The following is an 18,059-nucleotide window of genomic DNA, read 5'->3' as shown; positions in this document are numbered from 1 at the left end:
CATTTTCAGATTTCTGGGTAATCTCCCTATTGTCTTCAATAATGATTGTGCTAGTTTACATTACCACCAACAGTGTATTAAGGTACCATTGTTCCTGTGCCCTCATCAGCATTTATTACTTTTCTGATTTTTGGATGATTGCCATTGTAACTGGGTGAGGAAAAACCTAATGTGGTTTCTATTTAAATTTTTCTGATGGCTACTGATCCTGAGCATTTTTTCGTTTGTCTGTTATATTTCATCCTTGAAAAAAATGCCTGTTCATGTCCTTTACCCATTTCTTAACTTTGTTTTGTTGTTGTTGAGACTTTGAGCTCTTTATAGATTCTGAAAATTAATTATCAATTTCATAGTTCACAAATATTTTCTCTCATTCTGTCGGTTGCTTCTTCACTGTGTTAAGTTTTTATTTTATAATGCAAAGGTTTCTTAGCTTAGTAATCCCATTTGTCTATGTGAGCTTTGATTGCCTGTGCTTACGGGGTCTTTTCCAAGAGTTCTTTGCCTGTGTTAATGTCATGCAGAATTTCCACATTGTTTTCCTCTAGTAATTTTATGGTATCAGGTCATAGATGTAGATCTTTGATCCACTTTGAGTTGACTTTTGTGTAATGTGTAAGGTAAGTGTCTTATACTTCTGTGTGTGGAGATCCAATTTTCCCAGCACCATTTGTTGAAGAGACTGTCCTTTCTCCAGGGATTGATTTTAGCTCCTTTGTCAAAGATTTAGCTCCTTTGTCAAAGTTTGGTGTAAATGCATGTGTTAATTTCTGGGGCTTCTATTTTGTTCCATTGGACTGCATGTCTTTTTTTTTTTTTTTTTTTTGCCAGCACCAAGTTATTTGATTGTAACTGCCCAGTAGTATGTCTCAATCTGCTATTGTGATGCCTCTGGCTTTTTTTTTTTTTTTGTTTAAGATTACATTAGCTGTTCCAGGTGTTTTGTGTTTCCATGTGAATTTTAGCATCATTTTTTCTAGATCTGAGAATATTATTGGTATTTTGATTGGGATTGCATTGAAATCTGTAAATTGTTTTGGGTAATATGGACATTTTGAGTATCTTAATTCTTCCAATTCACAAACATGGATGTTTTTAATATATTTTTGTGCCTTCTTCATTTATTTTAATGTTTTGTAATTTTGGTTGTAGAGATCTTTCAAATCTTTGATTAAATTTATTCCAAGGTATTTGCATTTTTTGTAGTTATTATGAGTTGTACTGAACTTACAAATTGTTTCTCAGCCATGGAATTGTCTAGGTATAAGAAGGCTACTGATTTTTTGTGTTGCTTTTATACTGTTCAACTTTACAAAGCTCTCTAATGAGTTCCAATATTCTTCAGTGGAGTCTTTTGGTTCCTTTATATATGAGATCATCATGACATCTGCAAACAGGGATAATTAGATTTCCTCCTTTACAAATTGTATCTTTGATTTATTTTTTTCCTAATGGCTCTGGTTAAAACTTCCAGGACTGTATTGAATACCACTTCTGAAAGTGGACATCTTTGTCTGGTTCCGGACCCCAGTGGAAATGCTTCCAACTTTTCCTCAGTCAGTACAATGCTGGCTGTAGGTTTGTCATATAGTTCCTTGATTGTGATGAGGAATGAATGTTCCTGTATATCCAATTTGCTTAATATTTTTATAATGATAAGATGCTATATTTTATCAAATGCTTTGTTTGCATGTATTGAAATAATCATAGTTTTATTCCTTAGGTTAATGTGATGTATCACATTCAGGCTTTATTTCCACAGGGTCCTATCAGTGGTGCTAACAGAGATGTTTCTATTCTCCAGTGCCATGGAGATTGCAACCCTTAGGTCCACTGATGTTTGGTTTTCTTATTATGGAAAAACTAAACACATTGCTAAATCTGACCAGTGTAACCTTTAAGGCCTATGAAGGCATGAGGCGCAGTTCCTGTCAACAGGAAATGATGGATGTCAGGGAATTCATTGATAAAATCCTACCTCCAATTGATTGAGTCATTAAGAGGACTGTGTAGAAGCTGGCGCCATGGCTCACTAGGCTAATCCTCTGCCTGTGGCGCCGGCACACCAGGTTCTAGTCCCAGTCGGGGCGCTGGATTCTGTCCTGGTTGCCCCTCTTCCAGGCCAGCTCTCTGCTGTGGTCAGGGAGTTCAGTGGAGGATGGCCCAAGTGCTTGGGCCCTGCAACCCATGGGAGACCAGTAGAAGCACCTGGCTCCTGCCATCAGATCAGCGTGGTGCACCGGCCATTGGAGGGTGAACCAACGGCAAAGGAAGACCTTTCTCTCTGTCTCTCTCTCTCACTGTCCACTCTGCCTGTCAAAAAAAAAAAAGGACTGTGTAGAATTACACCAGTATCATTGTTGTACAGTATAATCCTTTTCCTGTGTTCAGCCTTGAAACCTCTGTTTGCAGTGTTAAAGTGTTTCACAATTACTTATGACACTGACTAAATAATGTCTCCTCATAGGAAATTTGTGATATATCAGTTTCTACATGTGTATTTGTAAAATATGATCCCCTCACTTCAAGTAATGGCTTTTTTTATTTTGGGGACCAGACTTTTCCCTGGATATCAAGAAAAAAAGTTTTTTCCTGATTGGCATTCCTAGCAGACCAAATACTGCTTTCCTGCCATAGAATCTGTGTCAGTAATGCTGTATTTGACATTCTGAATCATAGACATATGGTAATGAAAATCTATTTGCACTTTAAGAGAAAACAACTATTACTTAAAACTTTCTGTATAATATTTCAAGTAACTGTACATTAATCTAAACTTAGACCTGTTCAGTGATTAGAATCTTCAATCCAGGTAACAAATCATTCTGTGTTTTTATTTTTCTGTATATAATTAAAAGAATAATTAGATCGTATTCTAGTATGTTCTGAAATAATTAAGACCAATCTTAAAAACTAATTTCTGGGGGCCGGCACTGTGGTGCAGCAGGTTGACACCCTGGCCTGAGGCACCAACATCCCATATGGATGCAGGTTTGAGACCAGGCTGCACCGCTTCCAATCCAGCTCTCTGCTGTGGCCTGCGATAGCAGTAAGAAGATGGCCCAAGTCCTTGGGACCCTGCACCCACCTGGGAGACCTGGAGGAGGCTCCTGGATCCTGGTTTTGGATCAGCACAGCACTGACTGTAGTGGCCATTTGGGGAGTGAACCAATGGAAGGAAGACCTTTCTCTCTGCCTCTCTCTCTCACTGTCTATAACTCTACCTGTCAAATAAAAAAAAATGTTTTTCATGCCAGTGAACTTACATTTTCATTTAGTTAAATGAGTTTTAAAGATTAGTTTTCTGTTCTGAGATAAAAATAGTGATCATTTGATTTTAAGTAGTTAGAATTCCCAGATTACTGGAACAATGTTTGAAAACAAGTTTATGGATAATAAACCATGTACTGTGCTCTAGTTACCACAGTTTAATACGTAGCAAAAATGGATGCCTAATATTTCTGAAGTGTGTTAATTTTTCTGCTGTATTCCAACAGACCAAACAGTGTTAAGAATGTATCTTTATAAATGGGTCCTAATTGGTAATGAAAATAATTTAGTACTGGACTACAGATGTTAATAATGAAGCCATATATTTAGGCCGGATTTAAAAATTAAACGATTGTTTACTGAGTCATTATGCTTTGCCTTGAAGAACAAAATCTATTGTTTCAGTTATATAAGTCAGCAAGATCTTTTTTATGGCAAGAAATATTCTGTTGCAATGTTGTGCTGTAATGTGGGAAAATGTAAATGTTTGCCACAGTTTCTATCAATGTGAAATAAAACTTAATCTTGAAAAAAAGTCTATTTTGTCTGATATTAGGATAGGCATTCCTGCTCATTTTTTTATTTCCATTAGCATAGAATAATCTTCTCCATTCTATCACTTTCAATCTGTGTGTAGCCTTGTTGGTGTGCAGAGTTTCTTGTATGCAGCATATATATTGGTCTTTATTTTTAATCCATTCAGCCAGTCTTTTATTTGAAGAGTTTATTCCACTTACATTCAAAATTGTTATTGGTGAGTGATGACTTGTTCTTGCCTTTTTTTCCCCACAAATATTCTATTGGTTGTTTTGTACTATTACTTTGTACTACTACTTTGGAGTTTTTTTCCCACAAATATTCTATTGGTTGTTTTGTACTATTATGTTGTAGTAATAAACCTAATACTAAACCTAATACTAGGTTTTTGGCCTCACATTCTTTCATAATGCTGGTTATATTTCTCTGTTTCCATGTTTAGTACATCCTTAAGTACCACTTTTAAGGGGACAAGTTTTTTTTTTTTTTTTTCAAGATTGTTTGTTTTGGAAAGTCTTTATTAACTTTCATTTATAAATTAGAGCTGAGCTGGATACAGTATTCTAGCATGACAGTTTTGTTTTTCTTTAAGGACTTGGACTATGTCTCTCTGTTCTATCCTCTTCCGTAGAGTTTTTGATGAGAAATATGCTGTCAATCTAGAGCTCTTTTAAAGATAATCTGGCATTTCTGTCTTGTACTTTTTAGCATCTTTTCCTTGTGTTTTACATTTGAAAGTTTGAATATTCTATATGGTGATGAAGACCTTCTCCGATCATGTCTATCTGGGATTCTATGTGCTTCCTGTACTTGGATGTCCATATCTTTGTCCAGATTTCAGAAATTTTCTTCTATTATTTCACTGAGTAAGTTTTCTATGTTACTCTGTTTTTCCATTCCTTCGGGAATGTCTAAGACATGTGTAATTTGTCTTTGATGGTGTCTCATAGACTAAACACTGCTTTCATTTTTCTGAATTTTTTTTGTCAGACTGTGATTTTTTTTAAAGATTTATTTATTTATTTGAACGTCAAAGTTACACAGAGAGAGGAGAGGCAGAGAGAGAGTGAGAGAGAGAGAGAGAGAGAGAGAGGTCTTCCATCTGATGGTTCACTCCCCAATTGGATGCAATGGGCGGAACTGCGCTGATCTGAAGCCAGAAGCCAGGAGCTTCTTCTGGGTCTCCAATGTGGGTGTAGAGACCCAAGGACTTGAGTCATCTTCTACTGCTATGCCAGGCCATAGCAGAGAGCTGGATTGGAAGTGGAGCAGTTGAGACTTGAACCAGCACTCATAGGGGATGCTGGCACTTCAAGCCAGGGCATTAACCCACTGAGCAGCAGTGCCCACCTGTGATATTTCAAAACCTTTGTCTCTCTCCTTGGATATTCTTTCTTTGGCGACATTGAGAATGGTTTTCATGCTTTCCACTGCATTTTTATTGGACATATTGAATTCTTCATTTCTTAATATTTCAATTTGGTTGTTCTTTAATATGTCTTTTTATTGGATGAATTTCTCATCTGAGGCATGCATCAATTTCTTTAACTCATGTAATTGTTTCTGTATATATATATATATATATATTTATTTTTGACAGGCAGAGTGGACAGTGAGAGAGAGAGACAGAGAGAGAAAGGTCTTCCTTTGCCGTTGGTTCACCCTCCAATGGCCGCCGCTGCAGCTGGCGCACCGCGCTGATCCGATGGCAGGAGCCAGGATCCAGGTGCTTTTCCTGGTCTCCCATGGGGTGCAGGGCCCAAGCACCTGGGCCATCCTCCACTGCACTCCCTGGCCATAGCAGAGAGCTGGCCTGGAAGAGGGGCAACTGGGACAGAATCCGGCGCCCCAGCCGGGTCTAGAACCCGGTGTGCCGGCGCCGCAAGGTGGAGGATTAGCCTATTGAGCCACGGCGCCGGCTCTGTTTCTGTATATTTTTGAGTAATCCTACAATAAATCTTTTGAATGCCTTTTTAGGAATTTTGTCAAGATCCTCACCTTCACAGTCCAATACTGAAGTATTATTGTCTTCTCTTTGGTGTTTCATATTGTCTTTCTTGTTAATATTTCTCATCTTTTATGATTTTTACACATCTAGAGAAGCACTTGTGGATATCTCCTTCAAAGTCTTTGTTATTGGGAATGTGCCCCTAGGAATAGGGAGATGCCTGCATCTGCAGTGGATATCTATTTTTTTTTTTGACAGGCTGAGTGGACAGTGAGAGAGACATAGAGAAAGGTCTTCCTTTGCCGTTGGTTCACCCCCCATTGGCTGTTGCAGCTGGTGCACTGTGGCCAGCACACCGTGCTGATCCAAAGCCAGGAGCCAGGTGCTTCTCCTGGTCTCCCATGTGGGTGCATGGCCCAAGCACTTGGGCCATCCTCCACTGCACTCCTGGACCACAGCAGAGAGCTGGACTGGAAGAGGAGCAACTGGGACAGAATCCAGTGCCCAAACCTGGACTAGAACCTGGTGTGCCGGTGCCACAGGTGGAGGATTAGCCTCTTGAGCCACAGCACCAGCTATGCAGTGGATATCTAGAGGTGTGTGCTGAGTGGGACCTGGAAGCTCTGGTTAGCATTTGTGTGTGAAGTCAAAGTCCAGGGTAACACCCAAAATATGTGTGGTAGCTCTCCTCTGTATTCAGCAGAAGAGAGTGGATGATCTCCCTTGTTGTGGTCACTGCCTCCACCCTTCTCTGTGCCTGCACCCTGCCCCCAACTCACTCAAGTACACAAACTGCACTGCACAAAAAATCTGTCCACTGTGTAGCCTGAACATGGAGTCCTCCTGGCTTATAGCGTAAGCCCTCCATTCCCAGTCACAGGATGCAGGGTTCCTGCAGTCTGACTATAGGGTATCCACTCTCTGCCCTCTGTGCCACTCTATCCAGAGAACTACTCTCTCCCTGACCTTGGGATAGGGCTGGAAGGCAACATGCTCTCCATTCCCTGAGTGAAATGGATGTCCTGCCCCCTCCAGCTCCTCTTCCTGGACTCAAAGTCAGTGGAGATCGTAGATTTCTCCCTGTGATAAAAACCCCAGACATGCACTAGCTGTGGCAGCCTCCATTCCCATTACTACGAGAAGGCGGCACTTTCCCCCCTGGTGGGGGAAGGAGCAATGTGCCCTCCATTCAGAAAGTTAAGTAGACACTCTGTCCCTGGACAACTCACCTCACTGGAATGAGAGTCAGCAGGGACCACAAGTCTCTTCTCCAGCCACGATCACCAGTGGAGCACAGGCTTCTACAGAATCCTCCCAACTCTGGGAAGAGGCCTCCCTGCCAGCTGAGGCCTGCAGGAGCTGCAGCCATAGGAGTAGCTGGTGGTGTCCCCTGAGCTGCTGTGTGTCTGTGCAATCCTTGCTGCTCCACAGAGTGTCTCTTCTTACTGTATGCATTTTCTATTTCTTTACTGCCTTGGCTAGGACTTTCAGTAACATGTTGAAAATTGGTTATGAAGACACGCTTATTTTATTCCTCATTTTAGTGGAAAAACTTGGAGCTTTCCATCATTATCTATAATGTGAGCTGAGAGGTCTGTGTAGGTGTATTGTATCAACCTGAGGACATCCTGGGCTGGAGACTCTTACTTAATTTTTCATCCATTTGTTTCCTCACTCACAGTCCTAGACTTTGTCAAGATTTTCTGTATTCATCAAATTGATAAAATTGTGTGTTTCCTTTTTTCCATTGATTTGGGAAATTAAATTGCCACCAGTTTGACCTGCCTTAAATACCTGGAACTAATTCCATACATTTATCAAACATCACTCTTATAATACCTTATTGAATTTTATGAAAAATTTTAAAATATGTGCATCTATGTATAAGAAAGACACTGGCCCGTAAATTATTTTCCTGTACCCTCTCTGTATAGTTAGGATAGGGGAGCATTTCTTCAAGTTCTATCTTCCAGAAAAGTTCACAAATAATTACAGCATTTTGTTCTTAGATGTTACATAGAATTTCTCAGCAAACCCATCAGGGTCTGGTGCTTTCTCTTTTAGGAGACTGTTACTGAATTAATTTATCTTTAAATAAATTATGTTTATATTTTTTATCTATTTATTTGAAAATCAGAGAAAGATGTCTCTTCTCTTGCTGTTCAATTCACCAAATGACCACAACAGCTAAAACTCAGCAAGCCTGCAGTTTGGAGACATAAACAAAACCCAGGTCTCCCCGCATTAGTATAATCCAGATCTTTGATGTGAGTGATAGACACAAAAATTTCAGACATTGGCTTTTACCTACCAGTGTGCATGTCAGTAGAGTCTGAATTGGAAGTGGAGCTATTACTTGAACCAAGGCAGTCCACTGTTGGTTGCAGGCATATCAAGCAGCAACTGCTGTGAAAGCATCTTTTAACTGGGCCAGCACCGTGACTCAATAGGCTAATCCTCCACCTGCGGCGCCAGCACACCGGGTTCTAATCCTGGTCGGGATGCCGGATTCTGCCCTGATTGCCCCTGCTCCAGTCCAGCTCTCTGCTGTGGCCCTGGAAGGCAGTGGAGGATGGCCCAAGTGCTTGGGCCCTGCACCCACATGGGAGACCAGGAGAAGCACCTGGCTCCTGGCTTCAGATCAGTGCAGTGCACCAGCTGCGGCCGGCCACAGCAGCCATTGGGGGATGAACCAACGGAAAAGGAAGACCTTTTTCTCTGTCTCTCTCACTGTCCACTCTGCCTGTCAAAAAAAAAAAAAAAAAAAAAAAAAAAAAACCCCATAACTTTTAACTGAATTTCTTTGATATAGAAACTTTTAGGATATTTATTTTTTCTGATGTGAGTTGAGGCAGACTGTGTCTTTATATTAGCTGGTCCATTTCTTCTAGATTAAAACTCCAATATTTTTGAAAGGGCCATTTGAAAACCATGAATTCAGCATTTTATATGCTTTCAGTGAGAAGATTGGTCAATGCTATTTTATTATTTCATCAGGTAACAGTTTTATTTGACTCCTATGTTTGTACTTGTACTAATAGGTAGCCTAATAACTGGCTTGTCACCTTGAATTTGTTTAGTCTTGGTTTTCAGCTTTTTTATAGTAGGCCTGAATAAATATCAACTTTTCCATAAGCACTATTAACTTTGAAGGTCTTGACCTCCAACATTTTCTTTCCCTTAACATCAAACCATGGCTATTTAACATACTTTTTTTGTAGAGTGGTCTAAAATAAACATTACTTCGGTGGTGTGTGGTTCTTACTTATAAAGTAAAGCCTTTGGGTATTTCACTTACATGCCTGTGATGTTAATAATATGTCAACAAGTTCTTGGGTTAGAACTTAGATACCCTCGGCTGGTGCCATGGCTCAATAGGCTAATCCTCCACCTGAGGCACTGGCACACTGGGTTCTAGTCCCGGTCAGGGCCCTTCTGTCCCAGTTGCTCCTCTTCCAGTCCAGCTCTCTGCTGTGGCCTGGGAGGGCAGTGGAGGATGGCCCAAATGCTGGGGCCCTTCACCCGCATGGGAGACCAGGAGAGGCACCTGGTTCCTGGCTTCGGATCAGCGCAGTGCGCTGGCCGCAGTGCACTGGCCGCAGCAGCCATTGGAGGGTGAACCAACAGAAAAAAGGAAGACCTTTTTCTCTGTCTCTCTCTCTCACTGTCCACTCTGCCTGTCAAAAAAAACTTTCCTCAAGGCTTTTTGTTGTGTTTAAAAGTGCCAAGATATTTTAACCAGGTATTGAAAGTAAAATCACCTGATTTCATTTCTACATTCATGTTTTTGGTTCACTGAGAATATTTCCTGATTTTTCACATGAGAAAAATGCATTTTAGTAACTCATTTTGATACAATCTTAAATTTTGAAAGTCTGTCACATTTTCAGATTTATTTGAAAGGCAGAACAAGAGAGAGAGAGAGGTGAAGAGATTTTACTTCTACTGGTTCACTGCCCAAATAGCCAAAACATGCATGTGTGGGCCAGGCTGAAGCCAGGAGCCAGAAACTACATCCTGGTCTCCTACATGGGTGGCAGAGGCCAAGTATATGGGTCATCTTCCACTGCTTTCCCAGGCACATTATCAAGACACTATATTGGAAGCAGAACAATCGGAACCTGAAGAGGCATTCCAGTGCAGGATACTGCTGCCACAAACAGGGGCTTAACCTGTGGCGGCACAATTCCAGACCTTCTTTTAAAATTAAGATTCAGTTATGTGGAAGCCAAAGTAAGAGAGAGCAAGCTACTATGGGCTATCATCTATCACTTTTATTAGTGTTTCCTAAATAGTTGCTTATCACAACTATAATATATATTATAAACATATTATAATATATTACAATATATTATATAATTATAATACAATATAATATATTATTACATTATAATATTATATATAATATATAATGCATTATATAATATATACATTATGTATGCTATATAATGTTATATATTATATAATATATGTATATATTATATAATTATATATTATATAACATTATGTTTTATATTATATATAATATAATATATGATATATACATATAATATATATTATTATATATGATATATTGTATAATATATGTATAATATATTATATAATATATACATAATATATAATATAATGTGTAATATATGATATATGATATATATAATATTTATATTATAAATTTTATATAATATAAGAGATATATATTATAATATATATAATATATAATATATAATGATTATATATAATGTATTATATAATATACATTATACAATATGATGCAATAATATTGTATTATAATAATTATAATATATAATGTATTATAATATATTATAATATTGTAATATATTATAATCATATTATATATCATATGATTAATATATTCTATGTAATATATATTTTATATATTTTAATATATTTTTAATGTATTAAAATATATGACATTTACCAACGAAAGAGCCAGTGTGTCCCCACTGTCTGGTTTCTGATTGCTGCTCATGTGATGTCCCTCCTAAAAACTTAAGAGGAAAGGGAGGTTTGGGGCCAACACCCAGAAGGAAGGGGGACATTAGCACTCATGACACTAGATGGGACTTTATTCCCTGTCATATGTTTGTTATATAGACACAGCCACGTGAACTGAAGCAGGATTTGAACACTTAGTGCATTCATGACTATCTTCATACACTCTTCAAAACTTACTAACAGAAAAGGATGAATACTACCACATACTGTGACTTAGTTTTTTACTCAATGTCAGAGTGTGTGCTACTTCTTTAATGCTCAAGTTAACAAGGCAAAAATAAAAGGAAAAAATTAGTGAAAACCAAAGAACTAGATGAGTCAAGGATGGGGGTTGCCAACAAATTTCTGGAACACAGTTAATTTTGAAAAAATGAAGTATTTTGTGCTTTCACTGCTTCATGTGAAAAACATACACACACGCACACACCATCATCATGACCACCATCACCACCACCCCTCATTGGAGATGCCTGTGTGTGTTGGAGAATTGAGGACATCATACAGGCAGAACACAGGAGCTGCAGGCATTGTCTGACAGTAAGAAGGCCATGAGACAGCTCTCAGAGCAGACCCATTCTCTACTGAACATAGCTGTGGGATTGGGGAAGCAGAAGCCCTGTACAGGAAAGGTGTTGAGGAAATCACCAAAATAATTTGCAAAAGTTTACCATGCTCTAGGTTACAAAGAGATGGTCTTAATTCCTATAAACCATTAGTTTTCTCTAATGTGGGTAGTCGGGAAGTTTTTAGAAATGGCTCCTCAATGGATTATGCTGCAGAAGTTCAGGGTCACAGTCTACCTGTGAGAAGAACAGGATAGTTTTCTCATGGCTTGGAATCCTGTCAGATGTATCCTAGTGTCTAGAACATATTCCACAGGATGCCTCACTGGCAGGGCTGCCTGGAGAGAGCTGCAGCTGCCTTTGGGTAAGGTATGTGCATGTGTTTTGGTGCATAAGTGTGCATGCATTCACTGGAGGCAAACACATGGTGAAGAGAGTCTCCCAGGTGCTCCAGTCCCTTCTTTCCAGGCACAAAAAAAGGTGAAATCACTATCCATGCAGGTCTGGTTCATCTCACTTAAGTTTTCTACTAAGAACAAATGTGTGTATATGTATGTGTGTGTTTTTGGGTGGTTGACAGTGTGAGTGTCTCCTTGTGCATTTCAAAATCCCAATAACTTAAGCTTGAAGCTTCAACAAAATAACCAGCAATGATGTTTACAATAACCACTCATGGCTCAAAATCCAGGCTCGCAGAAGAAAAACACCTACTGTGTGTAGGCAGAATTATGTCATACAGCCTCTAGAATACAGTGCATATCAGAGGTATGAAGGAAATTCACAGGCTAGTCCTAGTATTTCTGCATTTTAAAAGTTATTTAGTCATTCTGAAAGGCAGAGTAACAGAAGGTACAAGAAAAGGGAGAAAGAGAGAGATCCTCCATCCACTAGTTCTGTCTCCAAATGGCCAAAATGGCTGGGTTGGGAAAGGTCAAAGCCAGAAGCCAGGAGCTGTATCCAGGGCTCCAATGTGGGTGGCAGGGGCTCAGATATTTGGACTGTCCTCCACTACTTTTCCAAGGAGATGGATTGGAAATGAAGCAGTCAGGATTGAACTGGCACTTATATGGGATGCTGGTATTGCCAAGTGGCATCTTAACCTGTTATGCCAAAATGCCAGCCTGTAGTATTTGCAATTTAAAGCTGCAAACTATGAAACCATGAAGTTATTAAATCTGCAGCCTTGCGGGACTGGTGCCATGGCTCACTTGGTTAATCTGCCTGTGGTGCCAACATCCCCTATGGGCACCAGATTCTAGTCCCGGCTGCTCCTCTTTCAGTCCAGCTCTCTGTTGTGGCCTGGGAGGGCAGTGGAGGATGGCCCAAGTGCTTGGGCCCTGCACCTGCATGGGGGACCAGGAAGAGGCACCTGGCTCCTGGCTTCGGATGGGCTCAACACCGACTGTAGCAGCCATTTGGGGAATGAACCAATGGAAGGAAGACCTTTGTCTCTGTCTCTGTCTCTGTCTCTCTCTCACTGTCTATAACTCTACCTGTCAAATAAATAAATAAATAAAATAAATAAATCTTCAGCCTCCCGCAAGGGTTTTAGGACTACATTGTGTGGTTCAGTTAATGTCCCAGGCATCTGGGGCTCCTTGCTCATTTAGGGTTTCACTGTTTCCCTCGTAGGCCAGACATGTGGCCCCCAGTGTAGGTTGGGTGAAATTATTGTTTTTCTGGAATTGATCTGTTGGGGAAGTTGCCAGCCAGACACAGTGTGGCCTTCCCAATCAGTAAGGAGGGAAGAGACACATGTTCCGAAAGCAAGAAATGGGGTAGGCGTGAGCCATCAGGGCCTGGGCAATTCTGAGCAGACCATGGAAAGGACACAGGAGTCTTCTGAGGTCACCTAATCCTTCCAATGCCAGCTCCCATTGGGCCCTAGTCCACGGCTGGCCCTGAGGAGCAAGGATGCATTGCTGCCTGGAGGAGCTACATTTGAGTCTGGGGAAGTCAGTACACAGCTCCCAGAGCTTGATTTTGTACAAATACACACAGGGAGATTAAACAGTTCTCAGTGAGCCCAAAGGGGCTCAACCCTTAAATTAAGCAAGAATCCAAATGCCCATAGACATTCCTTTCCAGGGAAATATGTCTGCCCCTCCAGCCAGCACCATGTATGGGGAGGGAATGGGGATCATGAGAGACACAGCTCACATCCACCTACATTCATGTTAGCATCAGCATTAGCCAGTATTCTCTGGGGTGTGTATAACATTCTAACCCACATGGCACTGTGTCGCTCCCCCTCTTCGTGGAGGAACGACACAGGACCCTGCGCTGTTCTTTTGTCTGCTCGGCCCTCCCCGGGTTTGCTGCTGGTTCTTCCCAGGTTGGCTACCGTCCCTTCCACCTCCATGGAAGGGCGGTTCCCCCTGCCACTTTCCCCACTTCCGCGGGGGAGCGGCACACCGCCGGCCGGCTCTCTCGGGGGCTACACAGGTGTTCCTTCAGATAGATGTTCCTGGTGCATGTTGTCTCTCTCCTCCTTTATAGTCCTCTTCCACCAATCCCAACTCTGCTACCCACACGCCGAGTATGCTGCTCTCCTCCAATCAGGAGCAGGTCCTGCTGTTTATTGGTTGAACTGGAGGCAGCTGTGTAGAAGCTGTTTCCTCCTCTCCCAGCGCCATATTGTGGGAGAGCAGATGCATAGAATAAGTCTTAATTCCAGTAACTTAGTCTAGTCCGAGTTGCTCCCAGTTACTCCCCACAGCACTGGAAGACAGACTAGGCCACGTGCAACCTTCCTGGGCAGTCCAGCAGAGAGGCAACTAGGATATGGCATCCTCTTTGCTGCCATGCAAGGGCAAGGGGGCAGCTTGACCCTTCTCAGCCAATAAGAAAAAGACAAGTCTCTTAAGCCACCTGGGGCTATGATGAATCATCATGCGTGAACATGGCACTTCTGAATGTTTCATAAATCAAAAACATCTTTTTAAAATAACTCAGTAACTGAAATCATTCTTGGTACTTCACCTCAAATATTTAAAACAATTTTTTTCTAAGTAAATTGCCCCCTTAAAGCTTGGTAATTTGTTTTCCAAAAAGGATTTCTTTTTCATTAAAAAAATAGGTAAAATGGAGCATGCACAATGTGGGAAGAGGAACAAGACAATTGCTGATTTGCATTTTGACCTGCAAGGGGTGGGCAGGACACAGCCAGGAAAAGGACCCCTTTTCTCTTCCCTGTTGATCTCATAGTTCAGCTCCCCCCAACCTCAGCTGCACCATCAGGGAACACAGAAGTCACATTTAAAAGAGCGTTTACATGTGCAAATGCAGGGAGCCATGCTCCAGGATACAAGGTACAGTCTATGGACATCATACGGACACTCCAGAACAATGCTCAACACCAAGAGCAACCATTGTTCAGCCTAACATCTCCCAGGTCAGGAAGTAGAGGAGTTCAAAGTCGCCATCTGGCCCCTGTGCTGCTGCAATCCACTTCTCTAGTTCACTAAGGAGAGCAGGAACTGCTGCTCCAGCGGTTTGCCATCAGGAACTCCTTGGTGCACAGCAGGTTCCAGAGCACAGATTCTTCTTTCCAGAAGCTTTTGCAAGATGCCACACAGAGGAAATGGCAGTCCTGTTGTGTCCTTATTGGGCTCCTCCTCGCCTGACTGCTCCAAGCCCAAGCTCCTGCCAGGCTGCGCTCCATTGCCCCTGCAGGGCAAGCTGTTCTACTGGTTGCACATGCCAGCTAGGGGTTCCAGCCACCTCCTTTCCATGCAGCTGCCCACTGCTGCCCAGCTGCTCCTGTTAGCTGGAATACTGCAGGGCAGTCCAGGACAGCATCTTAGGCCTCTGTCTCCACCTTCATAGTGTATTGCTTAGAACTTTCACGTTTTCACTAGTTCAGTTGAGTCTTCTACTCCACTGGGACGCCAATTTCTGCACTTTGCGGAGAGAACCCACACCATTGAATTCAGGCACCCAGTCGGGGGAGAGCACAGGTCTTCAGTGGAGCAGCCTGTGCAGCCTCTCCTTCTCCCCTCCCCTACCTCCCATCCCTCCCCCACCCCCTTCTCCTCCCACACCTCCTCCTCTGCCTCCTTTTTTTGTATTTTCTGCTAAGCATGTTGCCTTTTTATGTTATTTTTCCATGCATAATTGAATCAAGATATAAATTTTATTTTGTTCCTTTATGCGCCAGTATCACACTGTGTGAACATTATTACAGGGTCCTTTCTCACTGTTCTTTTTTGAAGGATTTTTTTTTACTATTTTTGGCTTGAGGGTTCTAAACATGTCTATAATAATTTACTGTAGAAAATAAAACAGCCAGTGATTTTTAAATTAAGAATTTATAATTTATAAATTATAAATACATTTTATAAAATGCACCTTTCATATTTAACTTTCTATAAATTAAAATGGGGTAAAAACTTTTTATAATATTAAGCCTTTATTCAAAAACATATTTTCCCCTTTTACAATGATATGTGTGTATAAGCTTCTAACATTTTATCTTATTTAATTTTTTTTTAGTTAAAATGGGATCTTCTATTCCATTACATTTTATAATTGGTCTGTGTTGAAAAACACAAAGACATGGGCTGGTGCCGTGGCTCACTTGGCTAATCCTCCACCTGCAGTGCCAGCATCCCGGCTGCTCCTCTTCCAGTCCAGCTCTCTGCTGTGGCCCGGGAAGGCAGTGGAGGATGACTCAACTGCTTGGGCGCCTGCACCCATGTGGGAGACCAGGAAAAGTGCCTGGCTCCTGGCTTCGGATTGGTGTAGCTCCAGCCATAGCAGCCATTTGGGGGGTGAAACAATGGAAGGAAGACCTTTCTCTCTCTCTCTCTCTCTCTCTCTCTCACTGTCTAACTCTATCTAACAAATAAAAAAAATAAAGAAAACCACAAAGACTATTGTTATTTGAATGCTGATTTTATAAAATGATTCATTAGGTTAGCTTGCTAATTTTAGCTTTTCCAAGATTATTTAAATTTTTTTCTATAACCAAATAATTTTCAACAAAATATTTTCTCTTCTGCTGAAATTATTATGATTCTAACTTGATTTATTTCCCTATTTCCATGGTTAATAATCTCATAACAATGAAGACAGTGGCATCTATGTCCAACTCTTAAGTGCAATATAGTTTTGTTTCAAAATTCTTAGTGTATCAATGCTGTTATAAAGATAACTTATTTCAGAATACTTCAAATGTACAAAACAAAAGTTATAAAATAATCACATAGTTCCTATATATCCCACACTGGGCTTCCTTACTGCTAACATCTTATACTGGTATAATATATTTGTTACAATCAACAAGCCACTCATAGAGTTCTCTGTTTTTATCTCACAAGTTCTGATAGTCTTTCACAATTAGTGAACCATGGCAACTTCCCCAATTTTTTATCCAACTCCTGCTTTTTTTTATCCTCCTCCCACTTTCAGATTCTGACACTAACAATTACTTGTTGAGATTGAGGGGTTTTGGGGGCCCTACATATGAGGAAGGTTTTGTAAACACATAATCTGCCTCTACTTACAGATGCCAACAAAATATCTAATGTGGCTTAATTGAGATAGAGTCTGCATTCTCTTCCTCTGACTCTAAGATACTATGTGAGTGCCTTGACACGAGAGTACACTGTAAGCAATGTCGTGCCAGTTTCTAGACCTGGCCTTCAATGCAATGGCAGCTCCAGGCCTTACTGAAGGCAGTAGACCTACTCTCTGTGGGCAATGCCTGGAGAAACCTAGGGAGTGACGTGTGCCCAGCTGAGTCCCAGCACCCTAGCCTCCTCCGTGACCACACACCAGTTATGTGTATAAATTGTCTTAAACCTTCTAGATCAGCTGAGTCCCAAGACGAATATCCCTGTGTGATCTCAGTCAATGTCATGAGAAATGCACATATTTTCCAATGAATCAGTGCCTGTATTTTTTTATTTTTCTTTTTTTAAGCTTTTATTTAATAAATACAAATTTCCAAAGTACAGTGTATGTATTACAATGGCTTCCCCCCCATAACTTCCCCCCACCTGCAACCCTCCCATCTCCCGCTCCCTCTCCCCTTCCATTCACATCAAGATTCATTTCAATTATCTTTATATATAGAAGATCAATTTATTATATATTAGATAAAGATTTCAACAGTTTGCACCCACATCGAAACACAAAGTGTAAAGTACTGTTTGAGTACTAGTTATAGCATTAATTCACATTGTACAACACATTAAGGACAGAGTTCCTACATGAGGAGTAAGTGCACAGTGACTCCTGTTGTTGACTTAACAAATTGACACTGTTGTTTATGGTGTCAGTAATCACCCTAGGCTCTTGTCCTGAGTTGCCAAGGCTATGGAAGCCTTTTGAGTTCACCAACTCTGATCTTATTTAGACAAGGTCATAGTCAAAGTGGAAGTTCTCTTCTCCCTTCAGAGAAAGGTACCTCCTTCTTTGATGGCCCATTCTTTCCACTGGGATCTCACTTGCAGAGATATTTCATTTAAGTGCCTGTATTTTTGACTGACACGGTCGTGAGATAATAAAATATATACTCTTTATGTCCAAAGTCTATCATTTTTGCACATAATCAGATATAACAATATTACATTCCTTTTATCTAGTCAATGTAATTGATTACATTAATATGTTTCATATTAAACCAAGTTCAGTCTGGATTATATATAATAATTTTTGCTATCTAAAATTGTTATTTAATATTTTATACTCATTGTAATATTTTTAACAATTATACATCA

General features: G+C 40.6%; 1 long non-coding RNA gene across 1 annotated transcript in view; it reads left to right on the top strand.

The window, feature by feature from the left end:
- Positions 1-15,638, top strand: part of LOC127487604 (uncharacterized) — a 125,529-nt gene extending 109,891 nt beyond the window's left edge. Inside the window, exon 3 of the long non-coding RNA XR_011378791.1 lies at positions 14,414-15,638. This is a non-coding gene — a long non-coding RNA (uncharacterized lncRNA). The remainder of the gene's footprint in view (positions 1-14,413) is intronic.
- Positions 15,639-18,059: the final 2,421 nt, after the last annotated feature.

Source organism: Oryctolagus cuniculus, chromosome 1 (genome assembly GCF_964237555.1).
Source record: "Oryctolagus cuniculus chromosome 1, mOryCun1.1, whole genome shotgun sequence".
NCBI classification, from domain to species: domain Eukaryota; kingdom Metazoa; phylum Chordata; class Mammalia; order Lagomorpha; family Leporidae; genus Oryctolagus; species Oryctolagus cuniculus.
Note: the sequence above shows the minus strand (reverse complement) of the source record. Positions and strands in the feature narration are given on the sequence as shown.